This window comes from Sciurus vulgaris (assembly GCF_902686455.1).
Source record: "Sciurus vulgaris genome assembly, chromosome: 2".
NCBI lineage: Eukaryota > Metazoa > Chordata > Mammalia > Rodentia > Sciuridae > Sciurus > Sciurus vulgaris.
In genome coordinates, this window is record NC_136462.1 from 159,699,350 (window position 1) to 159,726,705 (window position 27,356).

At 39.6% G+C, this 27,356-nt stretch overlaps 1 protein-coding gene and 1 long non-coding RNA gene across 3 annotated transcripts in view; both read right to left on the reverse strand.

Moving 5' to 3' along the window:
* Positions 1–27,356, reverse strand: part of SLC24A3 (solute carrier family 24 member 3) — a 511,438-nt gene that overhangs the window by 349,676 nt on the left and 134,406 nt on the right. The gene's annotated exons all lie outside the window — the stretch shown is intronic.
* LOC306653574 lies at positions 1,518–9,201 on the reverse strand. Its single transcript, XR_013761761.1, has 2 exons — positions 9,114–9,201; positions 1,518–8,415 (listed from the first exon to the last, which is right to left on the reverse strand). It is a non-coding gene; the product is annotated as an uncharacterized lncRNA (long non-coding RNA).

Sequence of the window (27,356 nt, forward strand, 5' to 3'; positions counted from 1 at the left end):
TTACTATTTTTGTCCTTTGTAATTAATAAGTATCCTGTGGGATATACTTTGAGATTATGTAAATATCCTGTTTATCAAGTACTTATCCACTAGGTTTAGGATTCTTTTGCAGATCCTGCTTGAAATAATCAGAGTTGAGCATTGCTTTATGAAGGGGATATGTTCTTAGAAATGCATCCTTAAGGGTTGGGGGTGTAGTTCAGTGGCAAAAAGCCTGCACGAGGTCATGGATTTGATAACCAACACCAAAAAAATTTCTTTTAATGTTAAAAAAAATACATCCTTAGGCAATGTGTTGTTGCACAAACATCAAAGAGTATACCTATGGAAACCTAGTTGGTACAGCACTGTAGCTGTACACACTTAGGCTATACAGTGTATACTGTGTGTATACATACCCAGTATGTTTGTGCACACACACACACACACACACACACACACACGGGACAGACTTTTGCTTCTAGGGCCTGATGAACAAAACAACGTAAGCTTAAATCAAGCACAAGAGGGAAAATATGCAATCAAGACACTCAGTAAGCATAAGATGGTTGAGGCCACAGGCTGGTGTAACAGGGCATACTATTTTACAGTGAATGTTTTTAATAAACAGAGTATAAGCTAAAATAACAATAAAAGTATAGTATGGTAAATACATAAATCAATAACAGTCATTTATGATCACTATTGAGTGTTACATACTGGTACTTCTGGGTGACTGGCAGTCCAGCAAGTTTGTTTATACCAGCATCGCCACAAACACAGGAATAAAGCATTACATTGTGACATGATGGCAGTGACAGTGTCACCAGGTGATAGAAGTTTTCCAGCTCCATTATAATCTTATGAAATCACTCTCATAAATTTAGCCCCTCACTGATAGGAATGTTATGTGGCTGCTATAACTCAGATCTTGAATGTCCCTGAAAGGTCCATGTGCTAAAGGCTGGGAGATGGTGGAATATTTAAGAGGTTGGGGCCAGAGGGAGGTCCTTATGCCACTGAGGTTGTGCACTTGAGGGAGACTGTGGGACAAAGAGTCTCTCCCTCTTTTGCTTCTGGCAGTGAGGTGAGCAGTTTGCTCTGCCACATGTGCCTGTCCTTTATTAACTGGGATACCAACCAGAGACTGAAAAGCAAGGAGTCAGCCTGATCATGGGCTGGAACCTCCAACACTGTGAGTCAAAATAAACTGATTTCTTTATAAATATCTGAGGTATGTGTTGAAGTGACTGAAAGCTGACCAGCACAGAGGCACATGCATTATGCAATGGTTACAAATGATAATTTTTCTAATTCCATCATTTTTCCTACTCAGTTCTTCCCATCCCCCCATTCATTCACTCAGATGTGGACTCACAGATTCTGATTTTACTTTCTGGATGATAACCTGTTACTTATTTTGATGTTCAAATTGTCTCAGACTTGGCCAGCAAAGGCTCCTTCTAGCTGGCTCCTGTGCCTTTTAGACATGTCAAGATTCGAAACAATTTCTCCTGGATGCTGAGGGACCATGGGCCTTTTTTTTTCTTTTCTTTTTTATTTAATTTAATTAATTAATTTATTTTTGGTTCAGATTAGATCAAACTCTTCTTCAATGCCTGTCTTTAAATAGAGCATCATTTCACTACACTGCTGGGTATTGGGATCAAGAGTTGTCATAACTGCCTGCCCCAGGAAGAGAGGTGAAGTCAATGGGCCTGGGACTGTAAGAGGAAACATGTACAGTGCCCACGCCTGGATCTCAGCCAAATGCAGTGGCCACTGCTGGAGGTACCTGCCAACAGTGTAGACAGAGGGCTGACAGCAGGTTCTGAAGCCACAGCGGGGTGGAGAGTGCTACAGCTCGACTGGAGACACCCAGTCAAGGGCATGTGCCAAGAAGGGCTCTGAGGGGAGTCAGTGTCAGGAGAAGTGAGATGAAGCTGATGGAGGGATACGCAAAAGCTTGCCAGATTCCCGGGATAATCTTCTGACCCCGATTCACTGCTTTTTAAAAATTTGTTCTTTTTAGTTATACACAACAGTAGCATGTATTTTGGCAAATTATACATAGAGTATAACTTATTTTAATTAGGATGCTATTCCTGTGGTTGTATGTGATTTGCTGCTTTGAATTCTGTCTGCCCCATTTTCACTCCCTCAGCACCTTGCCTATCTTCAAGTACCCGCATTTATTATTACCAGTTACTGGACCCTCCTCAGTGGAGACACCAGCTATAGAGTTCTCAAGTTCAAGGAACTTAACACCCCTCTAACATTAAGTTTTGTCCCACTGCCTGCCACATTCACATATACTCACATCTCTATTCTTTTTTTTTTTTTTTTTTAAGGATCAATTTGTTAACATTTACATGTTAAAGGAATTGATAAGATGCAAAATCATCAATTCTACTTTTATGTAGATACTTGTGAACAGGTGCAAAGTTTTATAACAATAAATAACAACAAAAAGGAAAATAACCTAAATATCCATCTATGTCTGATTGAATAAGCAGTTGAAGTATTATTAAGCTCAACAAGTTTACACAGCAATCCAACCTAAAAATGCATGCAAAATCTACACAGTTCATGACAAACGAACACCATACTTACTTGGAATAAAACATAAACTTTTAAAATAATGAAGAAAATGTTATTTATATGCACATATCAAATATCAAAGATATCGATTATTATTTTCCATACTTACATTTGTACTAAAAGTATCATCTCTATTCTTAAAGATCAATACTTTGAAAACTTCTACGAGAGTGCATACTTTACCTTTCCACCTTTATCATACCATGTTCTTTGATTTGGTGCTTCTTTAACTTTCATGGCATGAAACATGGAGGCTTTTACTCATCAGACATCCAGAGGTGACAGCTGGTCCACTAAGGCACATTCCAAAATAGAACCATTTTCCTCAGAAAAACATGGCAAAACACCAATGCCAAACAGAACCAGGCATAGGGCTACCTATGGTCTTCTAACCTCTGTCTGAGATGTTTCAAAAGTCTCCCATCAGTTCTCCCATGAATATCTGGACAACTATGGCAAGGTCAGTTGATTATCATTCCTATCTTTTTCTCCCTTCCCAAATTGGATGTGGCTCAGGAAGATGATAAGACTGAAAGTGGGAGACAGGCAGCCTGGGTTTCTAATTAGACAAGTGTGTTTACTCTACCCTTCCCTAGGCAAGAAAAGCCCTGGACACAGATAGAGTTTTCTGCCATTTGTCCCTAGTCAAAAAAGAGATGAAAAAAAAAAAAAAAAAAAAAAGGCAAGGTTTTCTCTTTAAGTTTCTGCTTTCAACCCAAGTCCATACATTAACAATGAAGTCTCTGTTTCACCTCAGTGAAAATTTCAAGCCTCCACTATCTCTATTTCTTTATAAAACAATTGCCTTTTTTTCTCTTAGAGTCCAGATTTAAGACTAGGAAAGAATTCCTCTTGAAGGAGTCAATCTGCTCCTTGTGACCACTGTTCAAAGGAGCCATCAGGAGGCTGAGGAAGACAGAATATTGCTCAGGCATCCTCACTTCCTTTCTCCCAGCTCTGTTCCATTCAGCATGGTCGCTATTAGTTACATGCAGCCATTTAAATTTAAGTGTGAATTAAATCCAATTTAATAAAATTAAAAATGTAGTTCATCAGTCATGTTAGCCACAGGTTCAGTGTGTAATAGACACAGTGGTGAGTAGCTATCATACTAAACAGGACAGAGAATATTCATGTCATTGGAAGAAGTTCTGCTGGATAATAGGCCTGGCCAACTGTCACATCTATTTCTAAGTAGAGAGAGTTTGGGGTTGTGTCACTCAAGGACTTCCAAAAATGCTGACTCCAAATACACCCACGGATGGTGGTGAGGTGCAGGATGTGTACAATTGGGAACAGAAATGTTCACAGAAGATGTGAACAAAAGTATCATTAGAAAAATTTTACCATTTTTATGGATCTATAGCATATAATTTAAGTAATAACTACATGCTTTGCTGTATAGCAATTTCCCTTCCAAATATATTCCACTCTTTGTTTCTCAGCAAGGTGAAACCCTCCCCTCAATATGGAGCCCAATTTCTAGTCCCCGTGTTTTTCTTAAATCTTAACAAAGTAAATTCGATTCTGCCAAAGATCTCTCTGTAACCAAAGAGTCACACTTATTCTTATTTAGGGTCTCATAAAGAGAAAAGCATGGTTTGGGGAGACCCATTCAAAGAATGATGCATTTGATTACTACAATGGTTTTTAGGGACAGAAAAAAAAATCTTAGAATAAGTTCTAGTTATTAAGGATAGAAAGGAGACAAGGAAAAAGAGAGTCACAAATATACTAACAAACTCATGGAAGAATGCAAAAGAAAAATTTCCAGAGGCCTCCCTTCAGTTGTAAAAGCAATTCACATTGGAGATAACTATTATCAGCTTACCTATGCCATGGGCAGGCACTATTTAAAGACTCTTCTCTAAAATAGTCATAAAATCACATTCACCTCCATAAGGTTGGGATAACTTTGAGGGACAATTATATATTCACTGAGAAGCCTTGATAAATGTTCTGCCTTTAAAGAAGTTAATCATCTTCAGCATTGAAAATCAGGACACTTGGCAATGGAGGGGGAAAACAGGATTCCACTCCCACCGTGATCACTACCACCACGGCCACCAAAAATTAAAAAAAAAAAAAGACCTTGTCGAATTGTATTATAGCAACCTGAAAAAGTACAAAAAGATTATGGGGCAAGTTAATCATGAGGGGTGGGCAGGTAGAAGGATGGATTTCCTGTTCCAAGGAAGTTCCTGCCAAGCCTAGAGGAGGTTAGCAAAGAGAGAGTTATTTTTAAGACTTGCAAAGTTTGAATTGGCTTAAATGTGGTCCTTGCCTGAAGGCAGGAAGAAAAACCAGATAATAAATAATACCTGGACTCACTGTCAGGGAAAAGTCAGAAAGAAAAAATAATAATTTTCACAGGACAGTATCCTTGCACCAGAAAACAGGATAAGTTTGCTATTGGATATGTCAATTAAGTAGCCTCAGTGAGGGACTGTGGGAAACGGGGCTGAGGGTGGCTCTATTAATGCTCTCCATTGACAACAGTTACTAATAATAGCCTTTGAACCATTGACATTTGCTCACTCTTACATAACATGTGAACGAAAGTATCATTAGAAAAACTTCACCATTTTTATTGATCTATAACATATAATTTAAGTAATAACTATGTGCTTTTCTGAACAGCAATTAAAAAAAAAAAAACTTTTAAATTCCTAAATGCCCCATACCAGTCAGATCATTGCCTCAAATATTCCTAAATACCCTTCCATACAGAAACCTCACTAAAGCCAATAGAATAACTATAAAATGTGAAAGAGACTAAAGAAACACCCTACAATGGAATCCCCATCCTCAGCCATTTGTCCATTTTCTGGGAAAGCTATTATGATTCCACTACAATTGGGCATCTGGCACTAGGAGGGCTAATCAGGCCCACCTGGACGGCTTGTAAAAACTCAGACTCCCAGGTCCATCCCTGGAATTCTTGATTCAGTAGGTCTGGGGCAAAGCCTGAGAATTTGTATTTTCTAGAAGCTACCAAGGGAAGTTGATACTGCTGAACCCTGGTCCACTCTTTGAGAATACTGCCTTAATAATTAGGATCTAGTGTTCTGAGAAACTTGAAGGAAAGTCAAGCTGAAGTGGTCAGTTGGGAAATAGCCTCCTCCTTGTTTGTCTTTAGTGCCAAGTGCAGGGTCTCTTGGGAAAGAATCTTTCAGCACCCAGCCCAGCTGTGTGGCTTCATGGAGGAGCCATGTTGAGGGCATCATTCTCAGTAGATGGACAGCTATACTCTGTGGTCTCCAGGGAGGCCTGGCTGCCCAATGCAGCTCTGCATGAACTTGTTGGACTCTTCTTCCTACTTTTTTTTCATTTCTTCTTCTGCTTCTTTATGCCTATACCCCTGCAGTGATTGACCTAGCAGATTTTTGGCCTTGGAGATAATGACATTGCCCAAAGAAAACCTGGGGTCTAGGTGGATTTTCCAACCCAGTCCTGGAAATTCTGGGGCAAAATGTGGTTTAAAAGTTGACTGCTCCTGAGGAAGCCTAGAGCTGTGTATGGATACCAACTGAGGCTGCAGAATGTCACAATTCTGCTGCTTGTTAGGTTTTGTCTGTCAGTTCAAAATTGCACATCATTCCTGGCCAGAGGTGAGTCTTTACTGCACCTGTAGTTCCCACCAAAAGACCTGGTTGGTCCTTCTCTGAAGATAGGAATCATTCAATGTCAAGTCCACCACCTTACAAAGAATCTGCCCTCTCCCTGGACACAGCTTCATTTACTCAAGAGAAAATGGCATCTTTGCAACTGGACCCAATGGTTCCTCTCAAGTTGCAAACTGACCCTCGAGTTGTTTTCATTCTCCAGGAACTATTTTTCCTGGCATACATGTAACACACAAAGAAAAAATCTTTTGCTTTTTTTTTAAACATCCAATACAAAACAAGCGATTGTTAAGGCTCCAAACAGTCTGTTGTAGTTCTCTAGCACGCTCTAAAAACAATAAGCCACATGAGGGTGTGTGTTTTTTGGCTATGGTTTCCCTCCTGGGGTTGGTCCTAGTGTACTTTGTTCCTTCCATGGTCTCTATCATGCCATAGAGCACCCTGAATGGGCATCCCCAGTCAGACCCATGCTGGGCTCCAGGGCTCACCCTTTCAGCTTGGACAGAGCACTCAAAGAGCTGACATTATTCTCAAGTGGACATTTTTTTCTTCCTTTATGCTGCAAATAAGGCTAGTTGCCAATTATGGATGATGAACCTAAGAAAACACATAAGCCTTCAATTAAACTGAAATATCTGGACAGGCTGGATGACATATCAAGCCCACCGTAACTCAGAAGAATGGCAAGTCAGAGGCCAGCCTGGGAAACTGAGTGAGACCCTGTCTCAAAATAAAAAAATAAATGAAAATGGATGGAGTTCAGTAGTAGAGCACCCATGAGTTCAATCCCCAGTGCTGAAAAAAATAAATAAAAAGGAAAAAGAAAACTCAAATATTTGGCATACAGCTATCCAGTATGGTGGTGTTTGAGGCAGATTTGATTGAACTTCAAACACTGGCCAGCTCCTCTGGGAAATGATGCAACAATATTAGTTCTCCCTGACAGTACCGTCATGGCAATGGGATGTAAGGGTCTGAAGCTGAGAAGTCCTCCTGATTAAGAACCTACCATGTGCCAGGCTCTTTAAAGTGCTTTCCCTGAATTATTTCTTTATTTCTTACAAGAAGCCTGTATTTTAGGGATCAGCAATTGAACTTGTTGCAGAAATGCACTGAGCTCAGACAAATCAAGTGTCTTCATGGTCATGCACCCGATAAGTGGATCAACTAGAATTCAAATTCAGAGGACCCTAACTCAAAAGATCTTTCTCTAAACCCCTGAAATGATACATGCAAAAAAATGCCTTGGAATAATGAAGCTAGTGAAAGGTAAGGTGATATGATCAACCACTAACTGGAAATGCTAATTAAAATGATATCCGCTGCATGTGTGTTGTCAGGGAATGCAAGGTTTCAGTAAATGGGATTTTCCAGGTAAGCTTACCCCTAATTAAGAATCAATTTTTTTTTTTAATGCAGAGCTTTCTTAATGGAAAGCTTCCAAAAGTAATTATGTTCTTTTTTTGCTGTCTTAAATACACATGGACTAGAATTTAAGATTTCTAAAATTAACCCAGGAAATTAATGAGTTTCAGACTTGAAAGTGAGATACAATGGGGCGATGTTCTCAGAGTCTGTGATGTGGGTAGAGAGCAGCCCTGAACCATAGGGCTTGCTTACATTTTCCTGGCCTACTTTATTTGCTGGAATATTTTATTAGGAAAGTTTTCAAACATGCAAAAAAGTTGAAAAAACGTTACCCACCTCCTAGATTCTACCATGACATTGTAAAATACTTGTTTTGTCATACATCTATCCATCTACCCATCCGTCAACCTATCATTTTTAAATGCATCTAAAAATATATTCAAGACATCAGCACACACTTCTATCTGAATATTTCAATACACTTGTGATATCAGTATCTGTTTATAATATTTTTCTGTTGCAATACGATTTTAAAGCTTACATTGGATTGCATGAATCTGGAGTGAACATTAACTGAGTTTTAACAAATGAACACACCTGGGTACACAAGATGCAAGCCCTTACTATGTCCTAGAAAGTTCCAGAGCCCCCTTCCTTGTCATTCCCACCCTCATTCCCTAGGGAGCCCGCTTTCTAACTTCATTCACTGTAGTCAACTGTCACTTTGAAAGTGTCAGAATATTTTCTAATCTGTGATAGCATCTTATCTGCAATAATCCAGATAGGATCATGAGAATAATTCCAAAGCCACTTTCAGAAAAGTGAAAGGAACCCAGAGTGACTTTCACCCTTTTTTTTTTTTTTCACTTTTTTTTTTTATTGTAAACAAATGGGATATATGTTGTTTCTTTGTTTGTACATGGTGTAAAGGCATACCATTTGTGTAATCATAAATTTACATAGAGTAATGTTGTTTGATTCATTCTGTTATTTTTTCCCTTCCCCCCACCCCTCCCACCCCTCTTTTCCCTCTATACAGTACTTCCTTCCTCCATACTTGCCCCCCTCCCTAACCCTAACTCTAACCCTAACACTAACCCTTCCCTCCCCCCCATTATGTGTCATCCTCCACTTATTAGCGATATCATTCGTCCTTTGGCTTTTTGAGATTGGCTTATCTCACTTAGCATGATATTCTCCAATTTCATCCATTTGCCTGCAAATGCCATAATTTTATCATTCTTTATGGCTGAGTAATATTCCATTGTATATATATATACCACAGTTTCTTTATCCACTCATCAATTGAAGGGCATCTAGGTTGGTTCCACAGTCTGGCTATTGTGAATTGAGCAGCTATGAACATTGATGTGGCTGTGTCTCTGTAGTATGCTGATTTTAAGTCCTTTGGGTATAGGCCAAGGAGTGGGATAGCTGGGTCAAATGGCGGGTCCATTCCAAGTTTTCTAAGGAATCTCCACACTGCTTTCCAGAGTGGCTGCACTAATTTGCAGCCCCACCAGCAATGTATGAGTGGACTTTTACCCTTAAGGAGAACTTGGAATCCTCTGAGATAGCCAGCAGCTTGATTTCCATATAAATGGAGTGCTAAGGAAGTGTTATAAAGCTTGACCAGATATCCCTCTGCAAGTGAGATCTAGTGCTTATATGCAAAAGAACAGAATTTCTAAAAGAGTATTTCAAAAGAATTCATAGAAACTGAATTGAGGATGAAGATAATGGCTCCCTCAATACATCATATGCTGTGATGTGAACACAATACATTTTGAGATTTTTGACAATTACAGGTTGAGATATCAACACATTTGCATGTTGCTATGTTGTGACATTCCCAGGTTCCAATGCAATAACATCCATATGCTAAGATACTGAGACATTTGTATTTTGAGGCATTGACATATTCACAGGTTCAGATGTTGATGTTGTGACATCTACATGTTAACATGAGACAGTCACATGGTAAGACACTGAGACATTTGCATGTTGATATTTTGAGATAGTCACAGGTTCAGATGTTGAAGTGTTCAGATTTAGATATGGAGAATTTTGCACACTGATATAAGAGACATTGACAGGATCAGTAAAGACATTTACACATTGAGATGTTAAGACCGTCTCATTCATACATCTGACTTCAAATCTCAGATGATTTCAGCCAGACCCAGGTACTGACTCCTCCTCAGGAATAACTGTCAAATTCTTCCACACTCCTTTATCTGTAAAAGTCAGTGTTGATACTGTTTTGGAGGTCTCTGAGGGCAGTTTCCATCTATGCCTAGAACTTCCTGCATCTTTGTGCCTGAGGATCTGGCCCCAGGAGAGTGTTTAGCTTCTATACAGGAAAGAAAGGAATGCTGAGGAGTTTGCACCTGGGAGTCACCCTCAACTCCAACTTTCTCATCAGTGGCTCCATGTTGAGGGTTCTACATTGTCTTCCAGGGCACAGGGGTCATATGCAGGTAGGAGGCATGTGGTCAATCCCAGAATTCAGGCAGGATCTGTCCCTTTGCAGCCACCCCCAGGGTCACACACCCAACCTCCCTGCTCTTTCATCACCTGCCTCACCATGAAGGCACTTGAGGTGATGCCCCTGATCTGGATTGTTGATAGAAAAACAGTAAATAAAACTGTGACACTGGAATTTTAAGCACTGCAAATAATAAGCTCCATGAAAATGATGACACATTTGGAGCAGGAAGGAGAATAGCCCTGGCAGCTCACACCCGGAGCTACAGGGGAAATTTGCCTGAGTTGGACTTACAATGGTGGTAACTGAACTGGAAAGCGATAGGTGATAAGTGATGATTAAAAAGTGCAGGAATTGCTATCTACTAAAACTCAACATCAAAATAATTAACATGGCCAATTGGCAAAATCAAGGCTTAAAAGGGATAGCCAAGACTCCCTCCTAGCCCAGTACTCTTTGGCAGGCTTGCTGGAATGTCTGCACGCAACTTTGCCTGTCATTTGAAGTGTGAGGCATCTCCTTCCCTCCTGGGGCCTCTCTCCCAAAGACAAGGACTGAATGTGCATGAGAGCAGGACAAGTGCAGAAGACAAGAGCAGGATATTTATTTATCTCCAAGCTCAGAATTGTATAGTACTCTTTTTTTTTTTTTTTTTTTTGGTACTAAGGATTGAACCCAGGGGTGTGCTTAACCACTGAGCAACATCCCCAGCCCCTTTTTAAATGTTTTATTTTACTTGCTGAGGCTGGCTTTGAACTTGCGATCCTACTGCCTTAGCCTCTGGAGCTGTTGGAATTAGAGATGTGCGTCACCACACCCAGCAGTATAGAGCTTTTCAAACAAGACTCAGCACAAGCCCTAAAGGAAAAGAAAGGACATATTTGTCTGCATAAAATTTTAAAATTTATGTGTATCAAATAAGCACCATTCAAACCAGAAAAGACATGCTGTAGACAAAAAGTAACAAAAAAATTAATATCCAAAATACAGAAAGGTCTCCTACAGTTAAAGAGAAAACAATAGGCAAAGTATATGAATAACCACCCACAGAAGGGACCATGCAAGTATCCAATGAATCTGTAAACTGAAACTGAATTTGATGGATGTATTAGTTTCCTAGGCTGCTGGAACAAATTACCACAAATTGGGTAACTCAAGACAGCAGGGATCTATCCCATCACTATTTTGGAGGCCAGAAGTCCAAAACCAGGGTATCAGCAAGGCCATGAGTCCTTCAGAGTCTTTAAAGAAGAATTCGTCCCTTGCCTTTTGCAGTGTCCAGTGGCTGCCAGTATTCCTTGGCTTGTGGCCACATCACTCCACTCTCTGCCTGTCTTTGTCTTACCCTCTTCACATATGTATCTAGTCTCCCTCAGCCTCTCTTACAAGACACCTGTGATGATGATAATTAGGTCCCACCAATGCCCTCTGGCAGGGTCTGTTGAGGTCATTCCCTGGGTCTGCATGGTTGATAGGCAAATACTAAATATAACTGGAATTTTAAGCATCCAGATAATATAGGATAATCTCTTCATCTCAAAATTCTTGATCACATCTGCAAAATAATTTACTATATAAAATCACCATAAGAATATAAAGTAATAGTCTCAGGTTCCAGGGATTAGAATCTGATATCTTTGGTGGGGGAGAACAATTTATTTTACTATATCAATAACCAGAGGAATGTAAATTAAAAGCAAATAGAAATGCCATTTCACATCATCAGACTACAGATATTAGAAAGCACTGATGACAATGCAGAGCAATAGGAACTCACATCACTTGCTGTTAGAGTATAAATAGGTCAGTATAAATATGCTATAAAGCAATGTAGAGCAATGAGGTAGAATTCATAAAAAATAAGGATATGTATACCTCATTACCCGACCATTTCCTTGCTAGAGAAATTCATCTGAGCCAGAGACACCCATAAAAATGGTCAGTGGAGCGCCATCACATTGAAAAACTGGAAACAACCCAAATGCCCATCAGCATGAAAAGAGCAAATCTAACTGTGCTACAGTCATAAAATAGTAAGCTAGGCAGACTTGAAAGTAAGGGAACTAGAGTCCCACACATGGGTACAGATAAATCTTATGAAGATAATAGTGAGGGACCAAATGCATGTTGCAGAAGGATGCACACAGTGTCATACCATTTTTCCAAGTTTAAAAACACACACCCTGATACTTGGTGCTGTTTTGGCAAAAGCATAACCATAAGTATAGAAATCACAAACAACCAGTTCTAGATGGAGGTTGCCCCTGGGAGGCAGGGAACGGAATGTAACTGGAAGCACTGAAAAATCTGCAGGGAATTTCAAAATATATTTGCAAATGGTTTATGTGTTAGGTGGTTAATGGGTATGTGAATATTCATTATATTATCCATTATAAGCTTTCATGCCTGAAATTTTGTTACAATTTTTTTTTTTTTTTAATTTAGGAGGTTGTCAATGAGATGAGAAGAGTCACAGATGATTCCCCTTATTGGGAACTCCCTAACAGGTGGAAGAGTTCTTTCTTATCCCTGAAGGTTCTTAACTCCGTGTGTACAGACCCTCAAGATATCCATGAATAAAATTTATGGGGTCTGTCCTGTGGGGTGAACAAAATGCATATCCTGGTTTTATTGTTTTGTTTTGGTGGGGCTTATTGTTTGTTTTGTTTTTTTACTATCTTCTAACTATAGTGCAGCATTTCCTTCTATGTCAGTGGTATAGCAAAGAGTACTAGCGATAGCTATGACTTTATCACCAATAGCATTTGGGTATTTTACAGCATACTACAGTGTGGCAGACAGCTCAAAATAGCCTTTATGCTCCTCAGCAATTCAAAATGACAGTTGGCTACCAGATATTACGATTAAACATGCTAATAAAGAAGCCCATAGATTACTCACCACTAAGTTGTTTATTCACTCTCCTGGTAACTGTATTTCAACATAGTGAAAATACCATTTATGGCTCTGTGTATTTTATCCTGTGCATTTAAAACCATTTTCCACCAGACTTCCAAGGGGTTCAGAACTCTGGAAAAGGAGAGAGGTTTTGAATTCCCAAGGGGTTGAGTCAGTGGGTACTGAAGGACTCTGATGGGTCCCCCACAGGTCTAGGTCAGACAGGCCAGAGATGAGAACCAAATCTCGATTACAGGAGGAAAAGCAAGTTGCACTTGTTTATCTTCACAGATGCACAATGCAGAGCCCAGGAATGAAGAAGAACTCTTCTCAAATGTGTCATCTTTCTTATCCCATCTTCTCTCTGTCTCATTTTATTGGATTTTAATCAGGAGTTATCTTGTGGAGTGTTGTGAACTCAGACATAAATTTGATACAAGAACTGAACGAGTGAACCAGGTCTCCAAGGGAGCCTCTGAACAGAACAGAAACTGAAGTGAAGGAAGGCTGAGCTTGTAATTCAGTGATTAGAACCACATGTAGCTTCATCCCTTGGGACTTGAATGATGTCCTGACTCTGCCCAGCAGACAGGCCCTGGAAGTCTGACCAGGGTCATAGGATGCCAAGACAGAAAAGAGAACATAATTACTTCCGGCAGAAAGCAGCCTTATTCACAATTTCCGCATAACCAACGGCCCACCAAGAGCTGGCATTTCTGCCCTTCTCCGAAGAGAGTTTCTGCACCATTCTAAAGGACAAGAAGTGACCTATCTGAGGAGTGACACTGGCAAGAAGCTGGCACACAGTGAACCCATATGTATTTTTTCATGACCTTTATTTATCTATATAGTTTAGCAAAATTAAAATCATTTATTTAGTTACATTTGTTAAAGCAAACTTTTGCATTATTTTCAGTATCATCATTAGCTACATGTACAATGCAATATTTCATTTATGAGAAAACAAAATACCAAAAGATAAAATAGCTGTTTTTCAGTCCACCATTTATTTGCTGTATTCTACATGCTATAAATGCTTCTATGTGATTTTTGAAAAATCAGTTTTATTGATGTATCATTTATGTACAATAAATTGCAGCCACTTAAAGTGTGTAAGCTTCCTTATATAGGTCTCTTTGTAATTAATTCCTCCTACACCTTGCCCCATTGTAACCATCATTCTACTTGCTGCTCCTATAACTTCATTTGCATTTTCTAGAATTTATAGAAATAGAATCATACAGTATATATTATCTTTTAAATTTGTTCTAATTAGTAGAATGCACTCCCACACATCATACATAGATGGAGTATAATTTCTCATTCTTCTGGTTGTACATGATGTAGAATCTACCATTCATATAGTTATATATGTACATAGGGTAATAATGCCTGATTCATTCTACTATCCTACCTACCCCATGACACCTCTCCTCCCTTCACTCCCCTCTACCTAAAGTAATCTATTCCTTCCTAACCCCTTCCCTTAATGTGAATTAGCATTCACATATCAGAGAAAATATTTGCCCTTTGGTTTTTTGGGATTGGCTTATTTTGCTTTGCATGATATTCTCCAGCTCCATCCATTTACTGGCAAATGCCATCATTTCATTGTTAAGACTGAGTAATATTCCATTGTGTATTAGCTATTGTAAGTTGAGCTGCTATAAACATTGTTGTGGCCGCATCACTGTAATATGCTGACTTTAAGTCCTTTGGGTATAAATCAAGGAGTAAAGTGGGATAACTGGGTCAAATGGTGGTTCCATTCCAAGTTTTCTGAGGAATCTTCATATTGCTTTCCATAATGGTTGTACCAGTTTGCAATCGCACCAGCAATGTATGAATATACCTTTCTCCCCACATGCTTACCAATATTTACTGTCACTTGTATTCTTGATAATTGCCATTCTGACTGAGGTGAGATGAAATATTAGAGTAGTATTCTTTTATGTTCGGCTTCTTTCACTCAGCATGATGTTTTTGAGGTACTTGTTTGTTTCAGTGATTCATTCCCTGATGGCTTTTGTTTTGTACATCTAATAGGTGATGAACATCTAGGTTTTTCTGGTTGGGTCTCTTTTGAATAAAACTTCTATGTACAATCAAGTGTATATCTCCTTTTTTCCTATTCTTTTTTTTTTTTTTTTTTTTTTCTCTGAGACAGAGTCTTGCTATGTTGCTCAGGCTGGCCTTGAACTTCTGAGTTCAAGCAATCTTCCTGCTGTCTCGGCCTCCCAAGTCACTGGTACTACAGGTATGCATCACCACACCTGGCTCATGTACACTATCTTTTTGTTTCTTAGGTCAATACCTACAGCAGAATGGCTGAATCACATGAGAGAATATCTATCTTATAAATAACTGTTTTTAAAAGTGGTTGTACCATTTACATTTTTATTACCCATATATTAGAGTTCCAATTGTTCCACATCCTTGTCAATACTCAGTATTACCAACTTTTAAATTTGAGTCATTTTAGTGAGTGTACAATAGTATCTCATGGTAGTTTTTATTTTCATTTCCCAAGAACTAATCCTTACATGAGTTTATCAGGTCCTATAATGGTGAATTTGAATTGTCAACTTGATTGGATTAAGAGATACCTATGATTGAGAGGCCTCTGGGTGGGTCCATGAGGGCCTATCTAGGAATGATTGGAATGTGGGATAGGAACTGAAGTGGAGCCCCTCCCTACGTGTGGCACCACCAAATATGATGGAATAAAAGTTGGAAGAACAAGGCAGCAGATGTAGATGCAAACTCTGTTCTTGAACGGGTTCTTGATTGCTGCTTCGATCATCTGAAGATATCGGGCTCTTGCTTCTTCATTCTTCCAAAGTGGACTCTGCCAGTGATTCTCCAGGTAGTTTCCAGAAGCCTTGGTCTCAGACTAGGGGAGCACTGTTGATCTTTCTTGTTCTGGGGCTTCTGTGTCTTAGCCTGCACAGCTACTGGTTCTTCCAGCTCTCCAGCTGCTGACGGCCATGGTGGACTATCCAGCTTCTGGTTGTGTAAGTCAATCCAATAAATCCTCTTTTTGTAATCATACTTCCTGTTAATTCTGTTCCTCTAGAGAACCCTGACTAATATAGGTCCTGTATTTTTATTAGTTTGGTTAATGTGATAAAGGACCCAGGTTCTGTGTATTTCTTCCTCTTCATCCACTCTCTGTTTTACCTTGGTCAAACAGTTTTAAAAATGCAAACTATTTATAGACAAGGACCATGTCTTTCTAGCCCTTATATTTCTGGCATAGTATATGGCATATAGTAGGCATTCATTTAAATTCTGCTGAGAAAAATGAGCAACTACCAGTTAATTCTAAGGTGTAATCTAATGACAGTCTTGGGACCTACTAAGGAGTGTTAAGTTGTCAGGTTTCTCTAGGCTGAATGGTCTAAGACTACTAATATTTTAATTGCTATGATTAAACTCTCCCTTCATATCATATTTCTAACTTCTCCCTACCTGTAATGACCTACTTTCCAAACTGTGATTAGAATCTACTGTGGTCTCATTTAGAAACGTAACAAAGTAGTTTATTTGACTTCTATCTTTGAAACTGTAAATAAAAGCCAGCGGGTCTGACTTAGGACCTTCAGGCATTTAAAAGATGAATGTGTAAGAGATTCCTACACAATGCTTCTTTCCCACTGAGTGCTGAGAATCACATGGTGAATAGGGGTCCCAGCCCAGGAAGCAATTCAGCAATCAAGTTCAATGAAGACTCAGGAGAAACCATGGAAGAGGGATCTGGATCCAAGTCCTCCTCTTCTGCTTATTACTTTTCAGAACTTAGGAAGTTCCTGGAGCCTACTGAGACTCAGATCCTTCATTTTAAAATCAGGGAAACCTGCTGGGGACACAGCTCAGTGGTAGAGCACTTCTCTAGCAGGAATGAAGCTCTTAGGTTGAATTTCCAGAACTCATAAGGGCAAGGGGGATAATAATGTTATGGCTTGTTTTAAGAATTAAATCAGAAGATGCAGAAGTTCTCCACACAGCATCTACTCGTTGCAGTCTTAATGAGCACCAGTTTCCTTTATCCTGAGCAAGCTTCAGATGGTTGCCCCCATTAATACTAGCTCAGGTCTCTTTTAGTGTCTTGTACCATTTCCCAGCTGCTGCCAGAGCTGGGCTAAACCTTGAACTCTGTCTGCAAAACTGCCCTTCATCAACAAAGCTCTGTGGAAGCTGTATCCCTGAGACCTCATTCCCAGAGGCATCCACTGACTGGTCAATGTAAGTAGAAAAATTGAGGCCCTTGACTCAAAAAGGGTGATTCACAAACTAAATAGCTTCTTTACAGCAAAGGAAACAATCAATATTGTGAAGAGAGAGCCTACAGAATGGGAGAAAATCTTTACCACATGCACCTCAGATAGAGCATTAATCTCCAGGCTATATAAAGAACTCAAAAAATATAACACTAAAAAAATAAATAAATAAATAAATGGGCTAAGGAACCAAACAGAGACTTCACAGAAGAAGAAATACAATCGATCAACAAATATATGAAAAGATGTTCAACAGCTCTAGAAATTAGAAAAATGCAAATTCAAAGTATACTCATTCCATCTCACTGCAGTCAGAATGGCAATTATCAAGAATACAAGTGACAAAAAATATTGCCAAGGATGTGGGGAAAAGGGACACTCACACACTGTTGGTAGGACAGCAAACTGGTACAACCACTATGGAAAGCAATATGGAGATTCCTCAGAAAACTTGGAATGGATCCACAATTTGACCCAGCTATCCCACTTCTCAGTTTATACCCAAAGGACTTAAAATCAGTATATTACAGTGATATAGTCACATCAATGTTTGTAGCTGTTCAATTCACAATAGCTAAAGTATGGATCCAACCTAGATGCCCTTCAATATATGAATGGATAAAGAAATTGTGATACATACACACAATGGAATATTACTCAGCCTTAAAGAAGAATGAAATGGTGGTATTTGCCAGTAAATGGATGGAGCTGGAGAATATTATGCAAAGCAAAATAAGCCAATCCCAAAGAACTAAACACTAAATGTTTTCTCTGATATGCAGATGCTAATTCACAATAAGGATTGGGGGAAGAATAGAGGTTCTTTGGATTACACAAAGGAGTGTGAAGGGAGGGGAGGGGGCAGCAGGGTAGGAATGATAGTCAAATAAATAAGACATTATTACCCTATGTGCATATATGATTACACACCTGGTATAATCCTATATCATGTATAACAGAAGAATTAGAAGTTATACTCCATTTATGTGTGATGTGTCAAAATGCATTTACTGTCATGTATAACTAATTAGAACAAATAAAACAAATTAAAAGGGTGATTCTGGCGATTTAAGCTACAGAATTCTCCCAACATGCAACAGATCAGGCCAGGACTGAGCCTGCCCTACTTGACACAGTATTTTCCTTTCTTTGGCCCTGCCTGGCCCTGCTCTGCTTCCCTTCCTCAATAAAACTCAAGCTCATGGATCTCTGCATCAGGCTCTGCATTTAGGAATTCTACTTATGACACTTATGAACTTCTTGGGCACAATTTCTTAATGATTCATTAGTGATACAAAGAATAATGCTTTTTGAAGTCCTGCTCTCCAACTACTGGAGTTGTTAAGGGGTCGAGACTAAAGAAGTTTTACATGTATCCTGCACTCCTTTAAACCCATTAATACTGATACTCTGGATACTGTTGTGTTCATCCTGTCTCAAATCAATCACCTAGAGGAAACTCTGATAACTGAGTAATCCAACAAGAGGCATTATCTGAAATTGTTGAGGGTATACATAAGGAAGTAGCACAAAGACAACCCTCCAGTCTGCCATGTCAATGGTATAAAACAAACTGATGAACATTCACTCCAAGAAAGGAATTTAAGGGGAGGCTGGAATTGGCAAATATGAATGCCCTTGTTGTCTCACACGAGGCTGGTGTGAAGCTTAATTGCTTACCTTAGGTTCCACAACAAACACTGAAGAAGTTCTCCAAGTTGATTCTCAAGCTTGCAATAAGGACAAGAGTAGAAAAGAAACTCAGGGAAGTCAGAGGAATGAAGTCTTATTTCCTCATACATTGAAACTTACAGAAGCAGCAGCTAAGCCCCACAGGTTGGCCATGATACTGTTTAACCAATGATGTGGAAAAGAGATAGAGAAAGGAAATATGAAGAATGAGCTTTCACTTTGGAAAATTGAGCAGAAGAAGGAAATAATTCCCACGTTTGGGTATCTAAGCAACCTGAAAATCTAAGATGACAGAGAGAGCTGCCGGGGAGTTGTCAGAGCAGCAGTGGGAGAGACACAAACTGTCAAGGCCAGATTTCTAGGAAAAAATGAGAGATGAGGTGTGAATGTGGGGAAATACCTCTCTTCTTCCCCTTTCCAAAAGATTCTATGGAGGCCAGTCCTGGACCTGGGCTGTTGATGACCATCACAGAGGTGGCCAAATGCCTAAGGATTCAAGGCAGAGTAATGTCAATGACTGAAGGATGTGGGGACTGGATCATGAGGAAAGTGATTGACATTAATGTGTGTGTGTGGGGGGGGTGTGTGTGTGTGTAATGCATAAGAGAAGATAAAGGGTAAGAATCCCATCCATATGTATTGTTTTTTTTTTTTATTGTAAACAAATGGGATACATGTTGTTTCTCTGTTTGTACATGGTGTAAGGGCATACCATTTGTGTAATCATAAATTTACATAGAGCAATGTTGTTTGATTCATTGTTATTTTTTCCCTTCCCCCCACCCCTCCCACCCCTCTTTTCCCTCTATACAGTGCTTCCTTCCTCCATACTTGCCCCCCTCCCTAACCCTAACTCTAACCCTAACACTAACCCTTCCCTCCCCCACATTATGTGTCATCATCCACTTATTAGCGATATCATTCGTCCTTTGGCTTTTTGAGATCGGCTTATCTCACTTAGCATGATATTAAACTGCCACTGGAACTCCGACAGAGGCAAGTAGAAAACCAAGCTGTGGTTCCTGTTCTTGGTATTCTCTCAAGGTGATAAGAAACTTAGCGGTCTGTATACACAAATGACTGACAATGCGTGGCACTCAAGGAGAAGCTTTCCAGGAACCTTCCTTTCTTCTGAAGTAATCATTCAGCCTATTTCTTCTAACAGAGGACAAATGAGAGGAGCAGCAGATCAGATATCTGCCTAAATCAGTCTCCAATCCAATCCTTTACATTAGATCACAACAGTTCTATCTCCCATCAATTGGCAATGTCTCCCTGGAGCTCAGGGATGATTGAGTTCTGTGATTGATTACTGATATCTGGCAAGTGCAGTACAGAGAGATAACAGAACATGTGCCATCTGTCCTTTATATTTAAAAACCTTTAATGAGTTCCAGTGCTAATCAGTTAAATCAAGTGATGTGTATGTGTATTAAAAATATGCCTTAATATTTTATAAATACAATAGTACAAATAATAATAGCAAAAAGAGAGGCAGAGAGAAAAGGAAAGAGAAGAATGAAAAGAGGAGAGCCAAGAATTAAGGAAAGAAAAGTAGGAGCCAATTCAGATAGAAATAAATCTGTAAAAGTAATTTTGCAAGGAAACTGATCTCTTGCACAAAATTCTATTTGAATCAAATGCTTTTTTTTTAAGTGACTACAGAACAAAATGAAATTTCACATTAAAAAAGTATTTCCATTTTTCATTTATAAACTTCCCAGCTACGAATTCATTCCTTATAAATAGCAGAGCTGGTTACTCTCAGTAATCCCTGGCTTAAGGTAGAGCCACTGCAGCCAAGAACTTCTCAGCATCGTTCTTTCCAGAACTCCTGGAGACCTCCAACTGGGCTCATGTTCTCCAGACTCGGCTCGTTCCTCACCCTGCTGGGTCCCTAGTTGAACATGCCATTTACAAGGATTAGTCTTGTGACATGAATGAGAAAATCATTCCAGCTAAAAGCTTAGGGACATACGCCTCACAGGTGGTAAACTATATAGATAAAACACCAACCGGAGGAAGTCAAAAGCTGAAAAAACCAAAGAAGCCAGAATCAGAAATGATGATTACTTTATAGTTATTCAATCTGAATTTGGATTCCCCAGAAGCAGAACTTAAAGATCAAAGGAAGTATGTACTGGGAGGCAAAGTGGAAGTGGCAACAGAGAAGAGGGAGCAACAAAGGGTAAGTTTGTAAGACAGTTACTTGGTGGACAAAGGAAGTTTCACTGCTGGGAACTCTGGAAAACTATATAAAGCCAGTACCTTAGAGCCATCCCACCCAACAGGTAAGAGATCTTGGGTATTTACACACTGATCCCCATCAGCCCTTGGTTGAAGACTTTTGCCAGGGGTGTTCATTGCCCTGGAACTTCTGATCTGCTTTGTAGGACAGGCAGAGGGGTCCTCACAGGTGTTGCAGAACCTCCCAAAACACTCAGGCAGTGGGTTGCTTGGAAAATGCACACTGAAGTAATAAAGATTAAGGGGTACAGACTAGGGAAGGAAAATCTAATCGCCTTAGCCTGTAGAAGAAGACCAACAGTATAAATAAATGTTGGCCTAAGGCACTAGGTAGGGAATTGATCCAAGGAGAGGGACGATCAGAGGAGGCAGGAACTGTGCAGGGTCTCCCTATGTGGAGTTGCTACAGGAGCAGTGGCTTGTTGCTATGATCATTTGGGAAAGAACTTCTTGGAGAAGTGACATTGGAAACTGCTCCTTGGAGAGAAAGGGTCTCTTACTATTCACCAAAATGGTATTTCTCAGCAAGGCACTAAAACAGATGAAGGTGCCAGAGCACTTCTCCTTAAAGGAACCCATACTCCAGGAGGCTGGGAAATGCAAACAGATTTATTTCTTATAAAGCAAGATGTGCTAGGTATCATTTGGGAGTGACACCTACAATATCAGAGCACTTTCTTACAGAGCAATCATCAATTGGGTGATCACGGAGGCCTTTTCTGAGGAGGAGATATTTGAGAAAGTTGTCACATAATGAAGGAGATTTTGACAAGAAGAGATGGACAGGAAGGGAGACCATTCCAAGAGTGGAGAACTGAAAGGACAGCTAGCACAGATGTGGGAAGGGGACTGAATGGCCCACAAAACAGCAAGTGGCTGGTATGTACCTGGGCATATCCTGGGCAGTGGAGGAGGAAAGGTGACATAGGTGGGCTGGTGTCCTGACCAGACCATGAGTACCAAACAGAGAAGTTGTTCTGCCATGGAGAAACCATACACTCAGCATTATGCCAGATATACTAAAAAATACCCCTATCAACATAATGGAAGGTTTATAGGCATTAATGGCTGGAACTTAGGGTGGTAACCACACTAATATCAATGAGGAAAGATTAAGAGGATAGCCAGCAAGAGAAAGAATATTTTCTATCTGCTCTGTCCAACAGCAGAACTTTCTGCAATGATATAAATGTTCCATAACTTCATTGTCCAATACGGTGACCACTCACCTTCTGCTACCAAAAGATCACTCCACCAGATAGGACTGTTTGCACGTGCGGGATGGTCCACCAGAGGTGCTAAAGTGAGAGAGTACGGAAATTTCCAATCATCTGGAAATTCCTAATCCTCCTTGGAGAAAGAGAATCCTTCTCCAGAGGCCCATCTGAAGTGTGAAATGCCTTTTGCCAGCCCATAAAGAATGCCTGGAGTGCCACAGTGTGAAACTGAAACCGCACATCAGGGAGCCCTTGGCTTCTAGGAGAGCCTGAACAGATGTCCTGGGGAAAGCAAGGTCAATTACCACCTTGTCGTGACTTGCCAGAGAAGCTGTCTGTCATCGATTGGCAAGCCCAGTCACAGAACACAAGCCAAAGATGGTGCAACCCTTGATTGAATCAAAGGGAAAAGTTTTTTTCAGCTCCAGGAGAGGTTTGGAGGTGGGAACTGAGCTCCACATGCTGTATAGTGTGACCACTTTACAGACACCGTCTCCCTTCACCCTCACTACCACCCCCTGGGGTAGGTCTTATCACCCTCACTTCACAGATGAAAAATCTGACTTACTTATAACTTACCTAATGTCCACTGCACATCAGAAAGAGGCTGAGATAGGAAAGAGGCTGAGATAGGCACAGTCCATGGTCTTCACTACAACATCCACGTCCCCACACATAGTACTTTTTATTTCTACCTCACCCTTTCACTTTCCACACTGGACTTGTTTTTTAAAGGGCAAGCCTCTGATTATTATTATTTATAATTTAATTACAAAACTAATTTATGTGAAAATCGATCCATATCCTGTTTATTATATTTTATTATTCACTTATTACTAGACTTTATTTTTTTAGAGTGGTTTTTAGGTTCACAGATAAATTGAACAGAAGGTACAGAATTCCCAAATGCTCTCCTTACCCCCATTTCTCCCTATTAGTAACATCTGACATTGGTAGAGTCTAACAGTTGGTTGGCTGGTATGGATATGTTGTTGTTAACTAGTCTCTAGTGTATGTCAGAGTTCACTCTTATGTATTCTGTGGGTTTTGACAAACACTTAATGTCATGTGTCCACCATTACAGTGTCACAAAGAATACTTTCACCACCTGTACATTCTCTGTGTTCCAGCAGTGTATCCCTCCCTCTCTTCCTTTTGATCTTTTTGCTCTTTCTATATTTTTCCTTTTGTTACAATGTCAGACACTTGGATCATACAGTATATAGCCTCCTCAGATAGGCTTATTTAACTTAGGAATATGCATCAAAGTTTATTCCATGTTTTTTTGGGACTAGAAGCTTCATTTCATCTAATCACTGAATAACTGTCCACTGTATGAATGCACCAGTTTGTTTAGCCATACACCTATTAAAAGATATCTGGATTGCTTTCATTTTGGAACCCTCTGTCCTTTTCCATTATCTGTCCATTCTGTCACCAACATGGCCCTATCTTGATTACTGTCACTTTGTATTAAGAATGGAAGTTAGTTCATGTCCTCTGACTTTGTTCTTCTTCATTATTCAGTAGCCTATACTGGGTCTTTTGCCTCTGAAAGTAAACTTCAGAATCACTTTGTTAATAGTCACAGTGTAGCTCACTGGGTTTTTGACTAGGATTTCGCTCAATCTGTATGCCAAGTCAGGAAGAACTGACATAACAGTATTGAGTCTTTCTGTTCATAAACATGGGAACATGTCTCCATTTCTTGAGGTCTTCTTTGATTTAATTCATCAAAGTTTTATAGTTATCCTCATATAGATCTTGAAGACATTTTTTAAAATTCATTTTTATTGTAAACAAATGGGATACATCTTGTTTCTCTGTACATGAAGTAGAGGCATACCATTTGTGTAATCATACATTTACATAGGGTAATAGTTTTTGATTCATTCTATTATTTTTTCTTCCCCTCCCACCCCCTCCACCCCTCTTATCCCTCTATACAGTCCCTCCTTCCTCCATTCTTGTCCCCTTATATCTTGAAGACATTTTGTTAGATTTATACTATTCCCTTACTTATATATTTTGGTGCTAATGTAAATGGTGTTATGCTTTTAATTTCAAATTCCAATTGTTTATTATTGGTATAAAGGAAAGCCATATACTCTTGTATCCTTTCATACTATAACCCTGTTATAATCACATTAGTGCCAGGAGTATTTTTTATCAATTCTTTGGGATTTTCTATGAGCAATCATATCAACTGAAAAAAAAAAGTTTTATTTGTTTCTTCCAAGTATGCACACCTTTTATTTCCCTTTCTTATCTTGTTACAGTTCTCATCTCATTACAGTTCTATTAGGATGCTGACTAGGAGCAAGGAGAATGAATATCCTTGCCTTGTTCCTGGTCTTAGGAGGAAAGCAACTAGTTTCTCTCCATCACTTTTACTGTTAAGTTCTCCTGGTGACATAGAGGAGTGGGTGCTCTACCATCTCCCCTTGCTTGAGGGCTTTCTCTGGCCACAAGGCAACCTCAGCCCCTGGCATAAAAAAGGCCGGGATTTTTGAGAAATAATTTCCCCAGGATCAATTCCCAACTGATGGTGGACAGAAGTTCATGGATAAATGTTCCCCAGTATCCTCACCTCTGGCAAGAGAGAAACCTGCAGTGTATATTCTGCAGGTTCCAAAGAAGGGACCATTTACCTCTTTGATTGGCTTCCATCTTTGCCTATCCCACTTCACATTCCCCTTCTAGTGCTTTTCGGATTACCTCTTAAATAAACTAGTGGGACTCAAACTCCAGTCTCAGAGTCTTCTTCTTGGGAAACCCAACCCAAGAGCAAGCCACATACATAGGCAAATTCTGATTTCACTCTCCACAGGTGAAAAAATTAGGATTCAGAATGCATGCAAGTATTCTTCAGAGATGCAAACTGTGCTTCCCCTAGAAATCCAGCCAAGGCCTGTATCTCAACCATATCATGAAACTTCAAAAATAATGTGAGAGCCAAAAGTTAAGTTATGAAGAGTTTAAAAACAAACAAGTTTTTTAAAATGAGGTAGCGATACAGTTGGCTGTATTTTCACTGCTCTCTCCATCGTTGACCATTGTCCCGATAATTCACTGAAGGAAGAGGTGTCCACAGATGCTCGTATTTTCACTTACCCAGAAACCAACGCTCAGAAGGGAAGTCTTCCATGAGCCTTTCCAGGGTCTGAGATCAAAGCTGATTACCAAGAATGTAGAACAATGGAGGTCCAAAATACTTGAAGATCAGTATTGGCTACAGGTGAGGTTCACAGGAAGTAAGAACCAATGACTTTACAAAACATAGCCTGGACCCAACTCCATATGCACCAACTTTTCCACCAACCATACAACACCTGTAAATTCACATGCTAATCCTTTTTTCTTTTATGTTTCATATCCACTACCTGGCCCTCAAGATCCTCCCTCCATTATCTGGCTCACAGAACATATACATCTTTGTTTCCCAACACTCCCCAGTCCTTCCTTCTGCTCCAACCAGAACTCACTTGAAATCCTGAACCTGGCAGAATTGCTCTCATTGGGTGCTATCCCTGCCATGACAATGCTCTCTATTTTTTACTCTGTCTGCACAATTTCAGAAAATCCCATAGAGCCCCTGTCTTCAATAAAATCTTACTTTTTAACTCACATTTCTCTTTCTCTTTCGATTCCCAGGGAAATAATACTGCATAATGACCCGATGTCTGCCAGAATGAAGATGAGTGACAACTAAATTACACCATTGTTGGCATTTGCTAAACACTCCCTATGCTGCAGATGATAAGTCTAATCACTTCACATGTGTTAATAATTTGATGTCTCCTGATACCTTGGTTCTAATATTATCCATATTTTATAGAAGGCACTGAGAGTGAGTGGGATAAAATGACTTTCCCAAGGCCACATGGTTAGAATGATAGAACCAAGGCTCAAACTCAGGTAGTGTGAGTTAAGCATCCTGCTCTCAACCACTGTATTACATTGTCTTGATCACTAATGGGCCAACCATTCGAATGTAGGCCAGTCTAGACTGCCACCAATTTCAGAGCAGACCATCAGCCTTCATTCCTCCACAAATGTGACTCCCATTTCTCAGGATCCCCCTTCTGCCTTTTCAAATTCCTAAACATCCATCAAAACTAATCTCAAATGTTACCTCTTCTGTGAAGCCATATGAATCAGGCAGAATTAGCATTTCCTTTAAACATAACAGATACAAAGATGAAAGTAAAAATAACTTCCTTCTGCCACCAAAAACATAGTCTTGACACTCAGTACATGTATTTCCATACTGCTCTAAAACAGTTATCATAAACGTGTTCCCATGTCATTCAATATTCAACAGCCTAATTTATGATTGCCCAACATTCCAATGTATGATTATTATAATTGAAAATCATCTTAAGCATCAGATCCGTCCAAAGAGTAATATGGCCAACTCAGCAAAAAATTGTCATGACAGGTATCCAGGGCCAAATTTTTGGAACACTGGCAGAGTATAGATCCCATGGCTCTATCCCAGTTTCCCACAGTGCTTGGGCAAGATGTGAAGACTGATTTATTAATGGATCTTCTCTGGCCAATGGCCCAATCATGTCTGTCACTGCCAATATTTTCTGACATGGATTTTAAGCTCTAGGAGAACAGAAAGCTAATCAGCTTAACTCACTGTATAGAGCATTACATTATAAAATTATTTAAAGGCTGGTAAAAGAAAATAAGATCCATAAACAGAAATTCATACTTAGCTGTTCTTGTAGATACAAATCAAAATTGGTACCACACCTTAAGTTTTCATACCAATTTCATGAAGACTAATATTCCAAAAACAACAGAAAGAATGATAACCAAAACTTTGGAAAATTTTAAAGTGCTTTTGCACTCACGATCTCATTTATTCTTCAAAAACATTCCCAGAGTAAATATTGTTAGAGATGAGAAAACAGAAGCCCACATACCCTGGTAAATTTACCCAAATCAA